The sequence below is a fragment of the Castor canadensis genome, chromosome 14 (genome assembly GCF_047511655.1).
Source record: "Castor canadensis chromosome 14, mCasCan1.hap1v2, whole genome shotgun sequence".
NCBI classification, from domain to species: domain Eukaryota; kingdom Metazoa; phylum Chordata; class Mammalia; order Rodentia; family Castoridae; genus Castor; species Castor canadensis.
This window is the reverse complement of record NC_133399.1, coordinates 53713472-53730638: the sequence shown is the minus strand read 5'-3', so window position 1 is coordinate 53730638 and position 17167 is coordinate 53713472. Positions and strand designations below refer to the sequence as shown.

The following is a 17167-nucleotide window of genomic DNA, read 5'->3' as shown; positions in this document are numbered from 1 at the left end:
AATTTTTTACTGAGCTGGCATCGAACCCCAATCTTTCTGTACTCTGCCTCTTGAATAGCTAGCATAATGGGCGTCAGCCACAGACACCCAGCAGAAATATAATTTCTCTAGCAGTGCAGGCTTCCAAAGCTACAGAAATTTGATGTCATTCAACTGTATTCACATATAGTTCTTGCAGAGAAAATTCTACGTGTCTCCTTAAAGAAAACAGCAAAATGGCAACAGGAATGCTTCTTGATGCTTAGCTTGCATCATGAATGTGACTATAGTAATGACTGTGACATGTTAGACTTGGAGCCTATGGATGGCATCCTGTAGCAGGTTAGTGCCAGGCAGGTTGGACCACTTTGTGCATCCAGGCAGCACTGTGGTTTGTGCTACTTCTAGAGGCTCTTAATACAAAGCTGTTGCTCCTTTGACATCTGCTTTACATAACACCTGACACAGTGTGTTAAGAAATCGATGTGATTTTTTTGGAGGAGACACAATACACCTCATAACATATACTAGCCTCCTGGAATATTCATAATCAGGTATCAGTTTCAATATGATGATAGTAAAACTGTTCTATGTCCTCCCTTCCAAGGTTGGAGCTTAGAATTTGTCATTGTGATGTTCCTTGGCTATGCAGCTTTGGATTGGTGCGATATATTGTCACTCAGGGCCTCTAGCCATGTCCAATTGGTGGCACAGCATGAGAAATGCTCAATCAGGCCCAGATACAGAGGCAAAGGGGCGGGCTTGAATCTTGTGCAGGTCTTTAATTGACATCAGTTATCAGAGACCTTCTTCGATGATCAACAGGTTGTCTCCTCGGTTGAGGATGATCAGTTGTCTTTGCCACAGCCTCTGTTGCCCTGTTATTTCTCAGACTCAAACAGACTATAGGGAGGGTGATGGACACCCTAAAATCAAGGATAGGGTCACCGGTAAGCATCCTGCAGGGGAATGGAGGTAGTTTGTTACTGCTGGTTTGTGTCTTCCACTATGTGTATGTGAGTTCTACTATAGGGCAGCTGTTCCCTGGCAGCAGGTAACTGGTAACTGGTAAATCTCATGCTTTAGGGGTTGGGCGGGGTGACAACTGACTCCTAATATACCATGCATAGTGCATGGAGCAAGAAGGGTAAGAGAACACAGGATGACTTGTTCAATTCATGAGAAGTCCCCATGCTTCTGATCTCCACATATGTATTCCCTGATTTGGTCATGAAACTCTTTCTTTCTATGTTCATGGCTTTGTCTATAGTCGCTGAAAGAAATGAATGACTGATATGGGCAGTAGCAGATAGGAACATCTCTTTGCACTGTGGCATATGCCGCAAACCTGTCTTGAATACTTGTCTTAGAGCTGTAGTATTAAACATAAATATTAGAGTACTGATGTTGCTCTTCCTCTTAAATGCCTGCTCATCACATTGGCCTTGGCTCCTATCAGGGTGATTAAGAATTTCAAAGGGCCAAGCGGTGGTGGCTCACACCTGTAATCCTTGCTACTGAGGAGGCAGAGATTAGGAGGATTTCATTTCAAAGCCCACAAAATAGGAGCAAATAGTAAGAGTCTATCTGAAAAATGCCTAACCCCAGCAGAAATTAAAGAGTAGCAAGGTGGGACCAGGACCCACATTCAAATATGGGGAGTCCTCTGGGATCTGTCCCTGGGCTTGTCCACTTGAATGACCCACAGTACAGGCTCCAACATTATCTGCCTCCCTTTACTACCCACTGGCAAACTTGCACAAATCCAGAAGCTAAGATCTCACACTAATTTTCACTTGACACTACTCCAGAAGGAATCTGCATGTTCCTATTGCTCTTTCTTACCTATTTGTCTTACGTGTGCCAAATACCCAACGTACCAATCAGCTGCATGGCCATTCACCAAATTATCTAGAACTTACATAACACCAGTATTACCGGAGAGATTTTTCACAAGAAGTGATGGTTACACAAAAAAGGTTATCAAACTGTTTCACAAATTTATTGACAGCTGTATCCTCGTGCATGTGCATAGCCCAAGGGGGAATCAGTCTTCCAACAGGAAATATCAATTCCTACAGCAGTGTAGGCTTTCAATGGCAGAGCAATTACATGTCATTCAACTACATTATCATATAGTTACAGCAGAGAAAATCAAAGTGTCTCCTGAAATGCCATATGGGCTTCTGAAGGCTGTCATGTAATAGCACACATTTATTAACCATCATTCCAGAACATCAAGTTAGTGAATGGAATTGTTCTTCCTGAGATCTTTCTCCTTGTTTTGTATATTGTCATCTGGATCTCTTTTTCTTCCTGTTTTTCTGTGACTGTCTGTACTTTTTATCTTTCCTGTTAATTGGAAAGTACATGAATCAGATGAGGAGCCAGCCGTAATTAACTGAATTTTTACTAGTTATGAATTTGAGGAAAACATGTTCAAACCATGGTTCAAACTGAGGTACCATTCAGACAGTTGACAACTTTTTCACATAGCCACTAACACTGTATTAAAAAATCGACATGAATGTTTCGGAGGGACACAAATCACCTCATAACATACACCAGCCATCTGTTATAATTCATAATCTGCTATCATCTTCAAAACGAGGTAATTGCACCTGTTCTATGATGAACTAGGTCCTCTCTCCCAAACTGCTGCAGAGAACGTGTCATTGTGTTGTGTCTCAGCTAATCGGCTATGGATTGGTGCGATATGATGTCACTCAGGGCCTCAACCACTGTACACTTGGAGCCATGCATGAGCACTACCCAATCAGACACGGATACAGAGTGAAAGGGGCGGGCTTGAATGGTGTTGGGCGGGTCTTTAACTGAAACTAGCAGTCAGGGAGCATCTGGGAATTCTCTGCCGGCTTTCTCCTCCGTTGAGGATGTTCAGGTGGTTTTGCCTCAGACTCCATCGTCCCGTGAAATGTCAGACTCAAGCAGATTGCAGTGAGAACTCTGAGCACGCTAAAACCGAGGATCAGACATGCAGGTCAGTATCCTGAAGCCTAAGGGATGCAGTTTGTAACCGTCACTTTACCTCTCCCCAGTATGTGTTCGTCGGTCCTCCTGTAGGGTTGCTGTCCCTGGGGTTGCCTCAAACTTTGAGTGTTGAGGCGGCGACCTTCACTGCCTTATGGCTGTGGGAGGGGGGTGTTAAGACAGGGTCCATGTCTACCGCTCTGCCTAATTGTAGATGAAGAGGAGATGTGCCGGTGTGTGACGATGGCATGATCTGTGGTTCATGCACACCCCAGACTGCCTTCCTCCTCTTGGGCCCAACTCTTTCGCCAACAGCTGTCCAAATAACAGAGCCTCTTTCTTCTAACCATAAATCCCTCAATATCCTCATCCCATCCCGCATTCTCCAATACCATCTTCCACTTTCCACAGCATTATCCACTACTTATGCTCATGGTACAGTTCTAACAGACAGTACTTCATCGTTGTTTTTTTTTCTATTTCAAAGGATGCTTAGTATTTTCCTGTTTGTGCACATTTCACTTGAGAGGAAGGCGGAGAAGTATCACTTGACCCCTTTTTGTTTTTTATAAACTTTACTTTTCTATTTGTGTCCTCTAGGCACTGGCACCTCATTAGAACATTTGGATAATCTGGCAGTTCAGTTCTGGCCCAGGGCTTCAGAACTGACTGTCATCAAGTGCCCACAGCTGCCCTGTGTCTGGTCCCTTGGCATTTCTAGTGAATAGATGTCCCTGGGACCTGTCCTGAGGAGCAGTCTGAGGTGTGGGATTGGTGCCTCTCAGAGCAGTTGGGAAGAATCACTGTCTATATGCTCATGCCAAAGGCAATTTACTTCTTTCTTTTCCTTACCTGCTGTGAGAGTGCTATACTTAATATGATTGCAGCCTTCTTGGACATCCTGATAGCCATTGTTGGGATGGATATCTACAGTTGTACTTTTTGGATCATCTGACAGTTCAATGTTTAGTTTTTTGAAGAACCTTCAGGCTATTTTCCAAAATGATGTATTAAGATTTTTCTCACCAGCAGTGATCCAGGGCTCCATTCTTGCTCTATCCTTGTCCTGTCAAACACATGTTATCCTCCAACCTCTTATTGGGGATGGAAAGTGTGATTTAGTAGGAGAATTGTGGTTTGACCTGAGCACTTCATTCTTGCAAATCAGGCACTCTGTCCCTTGAGAAACGCCACCAGTCCAGATTGCTGTGGTTGTTTTGGAGGTGTGTTCTCCTGAATACTCAAGATCCTCCCTATCACAGCTTTTCAATGAGCTAGGATTACAGGGGTGTACCACTGTTGCTGAACCACTCAACTTCTCGATAATAGCCTTGTGATTACTGTGCTTAGTCTGCTATTTGGCACAGTATTCCCCAAGAAAGTTGTTAGAAACCAGGCTGTCAAGTACCACTGAGGACTGTACAATAAACCTCATAAGGGAATACTCAGTGATCTGTACTTCTCAAATCATCTCTGTCCACACAAATGTCAGTGTGCCCACTTAAAACTGTTTGTTATGGGGACAGGGAGGATAAAGGTGAATAATGGAGTGGGTGACTTCAGCTATGATACACTGTAACAACTTTTGCAAATGTCACATTGGAAACAGTTCAATAGGAATTATAAATAAGTATGTAAAATAATTTGTTTTTCTCTGATTCAGGGAAGTTAGCAAGTGCCCACTCTGCTTTGCTGCCATAGTTTGGAGGACTATGATGTATGCTGTGGAGCAGAATGTATTAAAGCTGAGGTAGCCAATTCATGGACAAACTCCTTTCAGGATAACTGGTAGACCTGGAGTTGTCAGTGTGGTGAGCTGGGGTAGAGGTCTCAGAAGTTCTGAGTGCATGTCTAGGCTGCTTGGAATATACTGGTTTGGAGGCAAGGATGGTGGTCAGGTTTATTTATTTATTTTATTTATTCTTCTCCCTTTCAACTACATGCAGGTGCCCAGATAGAAACTCAACTGTCAGCTGTTTTGCAAACTATGCTGGAAATGCCTTGCATGTGGAAATTGGGTTTTAGCCTCTTTTCTGCCCTTTTCCTAGAGAGTATAGCCTGTGGATGTACATATTTCTGACCATGTATCACCCCCACTTTGTTCTGTAGTCTGGTAGACTCATTTATGTATAGTGCTGTCCATGAACAATACTGGGTGAATTACCCACCCACAGAGCACTTTTGCAGCAGGGTGGCAAAATTTTGTTCCCAATCTTTCTCACTTCAGAGTAATGCTGGCTGTTTGGCATTCTTTCTTGGGCTCATTGCCAGGATAGGATTCATGCCCACCTGCACCTCACCTTTCCATGCTCATTGGATGTGGAAATTTTCTCAGCTGCCCAGTCTATAGATGTCTCTCAACTAATTTATGAATTTGAGAGTGATTTGAAAGGGAGGAGATGTAAGTTTAGTTTGTCCATATATTGAGGAATAGTAAGGAGACCCTTATAGATACCAAAGGTGCTGGGAATTGAACCCAGGTCTTTGCAAATTCTGGACACGCAGTCTTACCACTGTGCTATGTGCTCAAACAACACATCTGACTTTTGTCTGAAATATTTATTTTATTCACATTTAAGGTCATTTTCACATGATAAACAATACAACATATATCCACATACATTCTCTATGAATATTGATTGCATTGTGATTCCTTGTTTATCATTTCAATGTTACAGTCTTACAATTTACACTAGTATAACATAATGATGTCTTTTATCCTAAATTTCACATTTTTTCCTTTACAAAACATGTGCACATGTCAAACAACACATGCCCATGATACATATATGAAACGTGGAGGTGCTTAATAGTATTTGTTGTATTGGATCTATAATACCTAGATAGCGTTGGTGGAGTTACTTCAGTTGAGTGCTGGTGCAGCAAACCTAGAAAATCTAGCAAGTGTGAATTTGAGTCCTACTATCAGCAAAAAATAAAAATAAAAGGCCTAGAGGGGTGCTGGGCTGTACACATTCCTCACGATTTTTCTTTAACTCTTTTATTAAAAATTTATTTTTTGTGATACTGACATTAGTATTCAGGGCCTCAATCTTGCTACTCAGGTGCTCTACCTCTTGCACCACTTTGCCAGCACTATTTTCTATTTGTATTTTCATGTTAGGGTCCAGTAAACTATTTGTCCTACTGGGCTCAAATCAAGATCTTCCTGATTTCTGCCTCCTTACTTGCAAGCATGGCATGTGTGACTAATTGGCTCCCTGCCACTTTATCTGTGTTTTGAGGCAGGATCTCAAAACACAGATAGTGTGATACGTTAGTATGAGTATGTAGCTCATACTATCCTTAAACACACCATTCAGCTTAGGCACACTTGAAACTAGTGATCCTCCAAACTCAGCTTGCAGATTGTTGGGTTGACAGGCTTCTGGCTCCATGTCTGTTTTGGTCAGAGTCTTAGGTCACACATTTAGATCAGCACAGTTTTGATGTGTTTGGGTTGTACTGGGGTTTGAACTTGAGCTCACACTTGCTATGCAAGTACTCTACCACTTAAGCAGATCTCCCTGCTTGCGTCACAGCATCCAGTGAGTTTTTAGTAAGATCTATCCATGAAAAACTACCATGTATCATGACATGCCTGGAAATGTCCTCACAAAGACATGGAACACATACTTCTTCAGTTGTAGCCTATGAGTCATTGTGTTCTTATCTGCCGGTTGCAAATTGAGGCCCTCAGTTGAGTTGCCTGATATTGGCAGGGCAGAACACTATCAAACCAGTATGTGTTTTGAAACCTCCATCATGAGGGCCTGGCAGGTGGTGTTTTTGGAAAGTACTGGATTTCCATTGGTATAAAAGAAATAGCCACAAAGCTCATATACTACCCAGGCACATGTGTCTCAAATCTGTAATCACAGCTACTCAGAGGGCAGATATCAGGAAGATCATGGTTCAAATACAGTCAGGCAAGGAGTTTGTGAGAACTGATCTCAAAAAAAACCCCACAGCACACACAGACACACAAAAATGGGCTGGTGGAGTGGGTCAAGGTGTAGGCCCTGAGTTCAAACCCCAGTACAGAAAAAATACATAAAAGAACATGCATAATATATACAGCAGGAAGGATGAGACACCACAGCACAGAATTTCTTATTTAAATCATGAGGTGTTCCCAAGATTCTGATCTTCAGACATTCATTCCATGACTTGGACATCACGTTTTTTCTCTATACATTCACATCCTTCCTGTAGTCAGTGAGGTGAGGAAATGAAATTTCTTTGCAGTACTGGGGCTTGGATTCAGGACCTATACCTTAAGACAATGAGCCACTCCACCAGTCCTTTTTTGTGAGGTTTTTTTTTTCAAGATAGGCTTTTGCAAACTATTTGCCTGGGTTGGTTTCAAACTGTGATCCTCCTGATCTCTGCATACTGAGTAGCTCAGATTACAGGCATGAGCCATCAGCACCCTGCAGGAAATGAAATTTTGATAAGGGAAATAACAAGAATGGAGCTCCCCTCGGAATTGAAGTTCATGAAATTAAGATGTGCTGCAGGATTACCTGTTATTTCTCTTTCAAATAAGTGTCATAAAGCTGTACACTTGAAACAATAAACCTTACAATTCTGACACTGCTTCTCCTTTGATATGCCTGCTCATAACATTTCACCTGGGTATCTATCAAGAAATTAAATGTGTGCAGGCATCCCACCACATCAAGTGACCAGAAGTAGTTCATTCCATCTTTAGATTTTATACAAACAATACAATATCCATCCATTCAGATTGAAATTCAGTTCCATTTTAGAAAGAGCTTGCCTACATGATTGCCCCAAAGTCACAGGGAGTCTCTAACACACTGTTTGGGAACAGTTTATATCCATTGTACCAAATTGGTACATGAGCCCATTAAATGTGATTATACTGAAAAGTCATGAAACTGGGTTCTGATTTTTCCCAGACTAATTTAATTTTGCATTATTAACAGTAATGCAAAAAATATTTTGCCATTGTAATGGAACAATGTACTAGTAAGTGTTGGGAACCAGTTTGTCTACTCAGATGTTGCCCCAGACACCACAGGCTATAATTTGTTTTCCTCCCAGACTGAAGATATAAGCATATGCTCTTATGGACATGACCTGCTAGAATAATTTTTAATGGCCATGTCCCTTTGGGGACAACCAGGCAGCATGCTTGTGCCTCCTAGCCTGACTCAAAGGTACTCCTGAACAGCTCCATGCAGATCAGGAGCCATGTGATAACCCTGTCTCCTTGGACCTGTAGCAAGTGCACCTTTCCATGGGCAATTACCGGACCTGTGCCTCTGTGGGATGAGAGAGGGTGCAGAAGCATCTGCACAGGTCTCCACCAGGGTGGAGCCAAGACCCAGATTCAAATATGGCAACCCCTCTGGGCTCTTCCCTTGGGCTTGACCACTTGAATGACCCCCAGTCCAGATTCCATTGAAATCTGGTCTCATTTACTATCGACTGGCAACTTTCATGTGTGCAAAATCTCAGTTCTCATGTATATTTTCACTTTTCATTAGTGCAAAAAAATCTTCTTGTTGCTACTTTTATTATTTAGTTACCTGTCCTAAGTACCTCATGTGTCAGTCAACTCCACTGCCCTTCCACAGCTTATAAAAGACTTACAAATCAGCAGTCTTACTCTTGTAGGCTCCTGTAGTCTCTGAACAGAAGATTGTAATAAACTTTGTGTCCCACAAGGAAACATCCTGGCAGGACATGTGAGTTTAGCAAGGGGTCAATGGAGTTTATTAAAGATAAAGGAAAGGAGTTACAAAGGCCATGATGTGACTAGGTGCAACAGAGAGAGCATCTTCCTCTTCAAATGGGTTTAAAACCTTCACTAGCTGCGCCACAGTGACTCACACATGTAATGTTAGCTACACACGAGGCAGAAATCAGGATGATGATGGTTCTAAGACAGCTTGGGCAAAATAGTTCAGATACACTATCTCAATAAAACCCATCACTGAAAAGGGCTGTGAAGTGGCTCAAGGTGTAGGGCCTGAGTTCATGCCCCAATACCTCAAAAAATCAAAAATCAAAAAACCTACTCTGACATGGTATATCCCAACAACCAATAAACAAAGAATCCTGAGGGTCATATGTGGTCCCTGGCTGAAATGGGAATGTTTGAATAGTTTGCACCCAAGTGTATGAATATCCTACAAACATTTATAATTGAAAAGAAGTTTCAAAGAAAGAGAAGAATATTCAACCTGAAATACCACATTAAGTCATGTATGTTTTAAGAGTTCCATACTTTCCCAAATGACTTGCCACTTTACAGGATAATTTTCTTTACAAGGAGTGATGGTTCCACCAAAAGAATATCCAACTATTTCACACATTTTATGACCACATGTCACCTCACACAACACATCACTCTAGCCCCATCAGCAACTGTGGCATCATTCATGTTCCAGGGTCCTTAACTGAAGCTCACCACCTGCTACCATCTTCAGCTGTCTCCAGGTTGTCTTCTCTATTCAGGTGGCTTTGCAGCAGAATCTGTGGCCCTGTGAATTGTCAGACTGAGACAGATGCATAGGGGGGACGCCAAACACAGGGATAGTTGGAGCGGGTTAGCATCCTGATGAGGAAAGGAAAGAGGTTGTTTGTAACCTGTGAGAGTGCATCTGCACACCATGTGCTCCCGAGTATGCTGGCCCGGGGCCTCCATTAGAGCAGGAAGAATGGGGGAACCCCTTCTTCCTGTGGAGGGTGGCAGGATACCTTCACCTCTCTCACTGTTGGTATGGGGCTGGGCAGGCAGCCAGGGCACATGTGCTGTGACTTCACCTCCCATGGGCCACCACCTGCTGCCTGTCCCCACCGCTCCCTCTCCCCAGATGTTGTAGAGGTGTGTGGGTGTGTGGGTGTGTGGCAATGGTAGGAACTGTGGTCCACACACACCCCAGGCTGCCTTCCTCCTGATGGACCAAACTGTTTTATCCCCAGCCTCCCAAATATGTGGAAAGCTGTTTGTTAAATCCACCCAGAAACCCCACCACCTCATATTCAGTGTGCTGAATTCCTAAAATTCCTCCTTCCAGCCTACAGTCCCCAAAACCGACCTCCCCTTTCAACAGCATTATCAAGTATTTGCCTCATGGTACAGCTGCTGTAGTGTTTCATTGTTTTTCCTCCAAATACTGCAGACAAGAATGTTCAAAAGGATGATTAACATTTTTGCTTGTGAACATTTCACCTGTGTAGAATGCAGAGAAAGATCACTTAACCCCCTGTTTAAAATTTATTTATTTTTTTGTTTCTCCTCTGTCTCCCCCTGCACAGGCACTTCATCAGAATGACTCTGGAGTCTCTACTGGTTCAGAGCTACAGAATTTACAGATTGACTGTCTCCAGGTGCCCACAGTTGCCTTGTGTCTGGTCCCTTGGCATTTCTAATGAATAGCAGCCCCTCAATTCCTCCAGTAAAGAAGCCTGAGGTGTGGCTTTGAAGCGTCTCTGAGAAGCTGGGAGGAATCTCATGCTATACACTCATGTAAAAGACACTTTACATGTTTCCATATCTTAGATGCAGTCAATATTGTTTCCTTGCACATCAGACCACAGCTTTCTTGAATAATCTGATATCCATTGTTTTGGATCATACCTAGAATTATGACTTTGGGATCATCTGGCAGTTCAGTTTCATTTTTTGAGTAAACTTCTAGTTATTTTTTTTAAAAATGGTTGTATTAAAATGTATTCTCACCAGCAGTGTACCATCCTCCCTTCTTGCTATATCCAGGTTCAAATGCGGGTTATCCTATATCTTCATTTATAGGTTGTAGCAGGGGCTAGGAGGGAAGCAGGGTTTGAACTCAGGAATTCATTCTTGCAAAACAGATACTGTAGCCCTTGAGTCACACCACCACTGCATTTCTGTGGTTCTTTTTGAGGAAGGGTTTCCAGAGGATACACCAGGACTGGTCTTGATCCTCCATCCACCCAACGTCTGATCTCAGCATTTCACATGGCTGTGATTATAGGGGTGGGTCTATTGCACCTGGCCCCTCAACTCTCTGACAATAGCCATTCTGACAGCTGTGCTCAGACTGCAGGTTGTCTGCTATTTGGCACATTACATCCCCAAGGCAAATTTGTTAGAACCCAGGATGTCACGTATTAACTGTATAAAAGAAGGGATATCATTGTGACACATTTGTATGTGCATGTAATATATTTTGAACTTATTCAGTCCCTCTATTTCTCTTTAGCCTTTTCCCACCCCATTTCCACTGTCATATTCCTTATAGTCCCTCTGTTGTGTTCATGTTCTCCCCCTTTAGATCCACATGAGAGAAAATGTATACTTGTCTTTCCAAGATTGATTTATTTCACTTAACACAATGATCTCCAGTTCTGTTCATTCTTCCTTATGGCTGGGGAAAACTCCACTGTGTATACATTCCACATTTTCTTTATCCCTTCAGTCATTGATACACACCTAAGCTGATCTGATAACATTACTATTGTGAATTCCACCACAACAACCATGGGTATGCATAATTTTAAAAAGGACGCATGCTGTCAAGTAGCCATAAACCTCTTGGGTACACAAGGATCTGTGCTTCTTAAACCTTCTCTGTTCATACAAGTGCTGGTGCACACATTTAAAACCATTTATTTTTCTGCAATCCATGGAAAAGAGCACATATGCACTCTGCTTTGCTGCCAGAATTGGAGGATTAGGATATATTCCCGGGAATGAAATGAGATAGCTGAGACACCCACTGCATGGACATCTCCCCCAGCAGGAACTGGTAGACAAGGAGCTGTCGATGGGGTGAGCTGAGGGAGGCAATGTGAAGTGCTGGACTTCTGTCCAAGGGTGTAGAAGTCTACTGGATTAGGGGTAAGGACAGTGGTTAGGGTTTTCTTGTTTTATTCCCTATCAACTTCCTGTAGCTGGCTAGAAAGTAGTGCAATAGTTGGAAAACTATGCTGGAAATCTCTACTAAGAGAAAGTAGTTTTAACTCCTTTTCTGCCCTCATCCTGGGAAGTAAATATGTATGATTGTTTACCATTGGTAGTTGAGCAAACCTGAGGGTGGGAAATGGCAGAAAAAATGGTAGAAATGGCTGTGGGGAAAAAATAGTAGCAATAAATCCTGGAAAGCAAAGGGAAAGATGGCAAAAGTAACTTTGTCTTAGATATAAGGGCTGGGAACTCATCCATTAAAGTGAGCATCTAAGGAAAAGTGAGGTACATGCTTTATACCCAGCTAACGCAGCACAGTGCTGTTTCTCCTAGATAAGGGAGACAGAGAAGGATCGTTAAAGAGAAACATCTAAACAGATGAAAAAATAGACCCCTTAAGAAAGTATCATAGCCAATTTTCTGAGGTAGCAAAAGGTTGTGGGTCTCAGGAAAATAAGTGGTAATCATTAATTTATATAACAGGCATCAAGGATAGGATGGACTAAGAAGACCCTTCTGGAATATGCAGACCAATAAGGATGGTTTGGGGGGAAGCCAGATGGTTGTTTTCAGCAAGAAGTTAATGACACAGCCAATTATAGATGCAGCCTCAAAGTAGTGCAGAGGGTGCCTAAGTCAGACAGAACCCTATGTTCCCCATTAGACATCAGATATTCTTTGTATTACTTCCTTCACTAAGTCCCACTCATCAGGGTGCTTTGCTATCCTTTAAATAAACTTTCTGCTTGCTTTAACTTAACTCCTGGTCTGGTGTCTTCAATCATTGAATATGCCAGGATACAAACTTGGAAACCACATTCCAGTATCAACACCACCATGTTGTTCTGTGGTCCAGGGAGACTTGTGTACACATACTGCTCTCCTCTCCCAGTGCTAGGTGAGTTATCTACCTGCAGAGCACTTTTGAGTCAGGGAATATCCCAGTTTTCCTCAATTCAGAGTGATCCTGTGTGTTTGGCATTCTTTCATGAACACATTGCCCAGGGAAGGATTCATTCCCATGTGTGCCCCACATTTCCATGCTCATTTGATGTGGATGTATTCTTAGCTGCCCAGTGCATAGGCATCTCCCAACTTCATTACAACTTTGAGATTGACTTGAAATGGATCCACTGATTATTTATTTTGTAGTACAGAGGTGGAGAGATGCCACGAGCCTCCAACAGGTGCTTTAGGTACTGGGAATTGAACACAGAACTTCACAAATTCTGGGAATGCATTCTTACCACTGTGTTATGACCTCAGCAACAACATTGGCTTTTTGTTTGGTTATTTTGTCCATTCACATTTATTGTTATTTTGGACATCTATAACAATACAATATGTACATCTACATACATTCCTCTATGAATATTGTGCATACTATGATTCCTTGTTTATTATTTCAATATTGTAGCCTTATAATGTGCATTAGTTCTAGGCAATAATAGCTACTTGTTACAATTCATAAGATTTTAGTCTAACTTCATACACACACAAACACATTTGTGTTGAAATGTGTTTAATTGTGTTTAATTTGTGTTTAAGGAGTTAAAACACAAACACAAACACACATACACATTTAATTGAGTTTTAGATATTGGCCTCAGGTCCTTTATTAAAAATTAGGTGTGTTGTCATTTACATTAATTTTGAGGGAAAAAGATTTAACTTGTGAGGAGTTTATTCTTCACACATGAGGTTTGTAACCCAACCTTTCATTTGCCTTTGTACATTTTTTGGCAGTACTGGGGTTTGAACTCATGGCCTAACCTTGACCCACTCAACAGCCCTTTTTTGTGAAGGGTGTTTTAAAGATACGGTCTCACATACTATCTGCCTGGACTGTCTTCAAGCCACAGACCTGATCTATGCCTCCTGAAGCTAGGATTCCAGATCTGATCCCCTGGTGGTCAGATTTGTACATTTTTTATTTTGTATTAAATTCACAATTTTTCCTTTCCAAAATATGTACACATATGAAACAACACATGCCTGTGATAACTATATGAAACTTACGTTGTGCTCAATACTATTTGTTGCACTGAATATATAAGACCCAGAGGAAGGCTGACTCTAGACCATACCCTATACTTTCTCTGTTATCTGTTCTTCCTTTTTCCCTGTGGTACTAGGGTTTGATCTTAAGGCCTCACATTCTAGACAGTTGATCTACCCCTTAGGTAAGCGCACCAGCACTGTATTGTGATGGGCACTTCAAAGATAGTGTCTCAAAATATTTGCTGTGATTGGCCTGCAACCGTGGTCCTCCTGATCTCTACCTCTGGAGTTCCAAGAATTTTAGCAGTGAACCACATGCCCATGGCTGCTTTTTTGTTTTGAGACAGGATCTTGCTATGTAGCCCTGGCTATCCTTGAACATACCACATACTAGGGTTTGAACTTGACCTCACACTTGCTAAGCAAGTACTCCACCACTTGAGGCAGATCCCCCACCCCTCTACATAGGCATGCAGTGATTTTCAGTTGAGCCCTAAACACGACATACTAACGTGATTACATGGTATGCCTGGAAATATTCCCAGTAAGACATAGAACACAGTTTTTTTTTATTGCAGGATATTTATCATTGTGGATATGTCTAGTTTTTGCACTTTTATTTCCTCATATGTGTTATCTCAGGTTGGCAGAACAGAAACCTGTCAGAACAGTATGATGACATGAAGAGCTACTGAAATCTCAATTTCAAGGGCCAAGGATGGGAGGCTTTTATAAAAAGTATTGGATTTTTATTGGTATATAAGAAATAGCCACAAACTTACCCACTCGAAACACTTCTGCATCCGGGGTGAGGTTCACAGTCACATACTCAAAGGTCACAATTCCTAACACACCTTGCATAATGCATAGAACAGGAAGGATGAGACAGCAAAGGATATGTTACTCAATTCAAAGATGTTACCTTGATTTTGGTCTGCAATCATTCATTCCATGACTCTGTCGTCAGGCTGTTTCTCTCTACATTCATGTCTTTCTCCACAGTCACTGAGCTGATAGCAATTACACTTTTTCTGGAACCCCTCTGGGAACCTTAGAGGTTCTGAATCCAGAATATGAGTAAAGATGAGGTAGGTTCTTATTGTGCCTCTTGTGGCATGGTCTAAGCTGTGTAATAAACCTCTTTTCTCTGCCTTCATTATGACACTTTATTTTGCATTTAGTGATGGGTGGCTGGACCTGGCATATGGAATATCAGGTGTTTGGGTCTTGAGTCCAAAACTCTGGCTTTGTTTTGTCCCCAGTTTTCCAAATATGTGGAAAGCCATGTAAAAAGCCACCTGCAATGCCCAATCATTTTATTAGGTCATATATTTCTTCTTCCAACCCACATTTTCCCCCTGGGCCATACCCTCAAATTCTTCTTAATAGCCATTGTGACAGCTGTACTCAGGCAGCAAGTGGTCTGCTATTTGGTAAACTATATCATGAGCAAAGTCTTTAGAACCCAGGCTGTCAAGTAGACACTGGAGGGCTGTACCAGAACCCTCTTAAAGGAATGCAGAGAGATCTGTGATTCTCAAATGTTTTCTGCCCAAAGAAACACCAGTGTGACCATTTTAAACCATTATAACAAACACCAGCAGGGTGAATAAATTAGAATAGTGGAGGGGGTTAACTCCAGTATGAAACAGTGTAAGAACTTTTGTAAATGTCACATTGTCCCTTCAGTACAACAACCATTAAAAATAAATAAATAAATTCATACATAAATAAAACCCTTTGTTTTTCTCCACTCCAAGGAAATTAGCATGTGCCCACTCTGCTTTGCTCTCAGAGTTTGGAGGATTAGGATTCATCCCTGGAATGGAATGTGCTATAACTGAGACACCCAAGGCATTGACAACCTCCTTCCTGGAATAACTGGTGGACCTGGAGTTGTCAGTGGAGTGAGATAGGGGAAGTCCTGGGAAGGGCTGATCTCCTGGTCAGGGTGATAGAAGTCTACTGGTTAGGAGGCATGTATGATGTGTTTTTTGGTCCTATACAATTACTGAAGCTGGTAAGATAGAAGCTCAACTGTAAGATGTTTTGTTCCACTGTTGGCAATACCTGACAGTTAGCAAACTATGCTGGAAATATCTTGCAGTGGCAAACTTGGTTTTAAGACCGTTTCTGTTCTGAGACTAGGTAATTACCCACAAAAATCACTCCTTGGTGAGGTTCAAAGTCACATCCTTCCAAGTCACTGACTCCTAAATCACCATGCAGAATGTATGGAGCAGGAAGGGTGAAGTTAGCACAGTATATATTATTGTATTCATGAGAAGTCCCCATGATTCTGGTCTACAAACATTTATTCCATGACTTGGTCATAAAGCTCTTCCTTGGCATTTGTCTTTGCTAATATTCACTGAGATCTAGAAATGAATAGTTGATAAGGGCAATAGCAGAATAAGAGCACAATCCTGGCTGCAATGCTTGTCTCAAACCTGTCTTCATAAAACAGTAAACATTGCAGTGCTGACACTACTCTTCCCTTTAAATACCTGCTCATCATATTGACCTTGGTTCTCATCAGGGTAATTATGTATCTGAAGGGGCCAGGTTATTGTGTCTCACATCTGTAATCTTTGCCACAACAGAGGCAGAAATCATAAGGTTTGAAGTTCAAAGCCAGTGGGGACGAATAGTAAGACCCTATCTCAAAAATACCTAACCCCAACACAAATCAAAGACTAACAGCATGGGACCCAGACCCACATTCAAATATAGGGTCTCCTCTGGGTTCTGTAGCTGGGCTCAAACACTTGAATGACTCACAGTATAAACTCCAAGAGAATATGCCTTCTTATACTACCCAATGGCAACCTTGCACAAACCCAGAATATCAGGTCTCATTTATTTACACTTTATGCTACTCATAAGGAATCTGCATATTGCTCTTGCTTTAATAACCTGTTATATTTACCTGTCCCTAGTACCCCATGTACCAACGAAATGCACTGCCCTTCCAGAAATTATCCAAGATTTACATATCAACAGTATTACCAGAGGGTTTCTTCACAGGAGTGATGGCTGCACCAAAAAGGAATCAAGATATTGTACAAATGTATTGACAGCTGTGTCCTCATTCATGTTCATAGTTCAAGGAAGAATCAATCTTCCAATAGGAAATATCAATTCTTATAGCAGTGTAGACTTTCTTTTTTTTTTTTTTTTTTTTTTTTCATTTTTCTTTTATTATTCATATGTGCATACAAGGCTTGGTTCATTTCTCCCCCCTGCCCCCACCCCCTCCCTTACCACCCA

General features: G+C 41.8%; 1 long non-coding RNA gene across 1 annotated transcript; it reads left to right on the top strand.

The window, feature by feature from the left end:
* The first annotated feature begins 2836 nt into the window (after positions 1-2836).
* LOC141416419 (uncharacterized) lies at positions 2837-10692 on the top strand. Its single transcript, XR_012441145.1, has 2 exons — positions 2837-2980; positions 10264-10692. It is a non-coding gene; the product is annotated as an uncharacterized lncRNA (long non-coding RNA).
* Positions 10693-17167: the final 6475 nt, after the last annotated feature.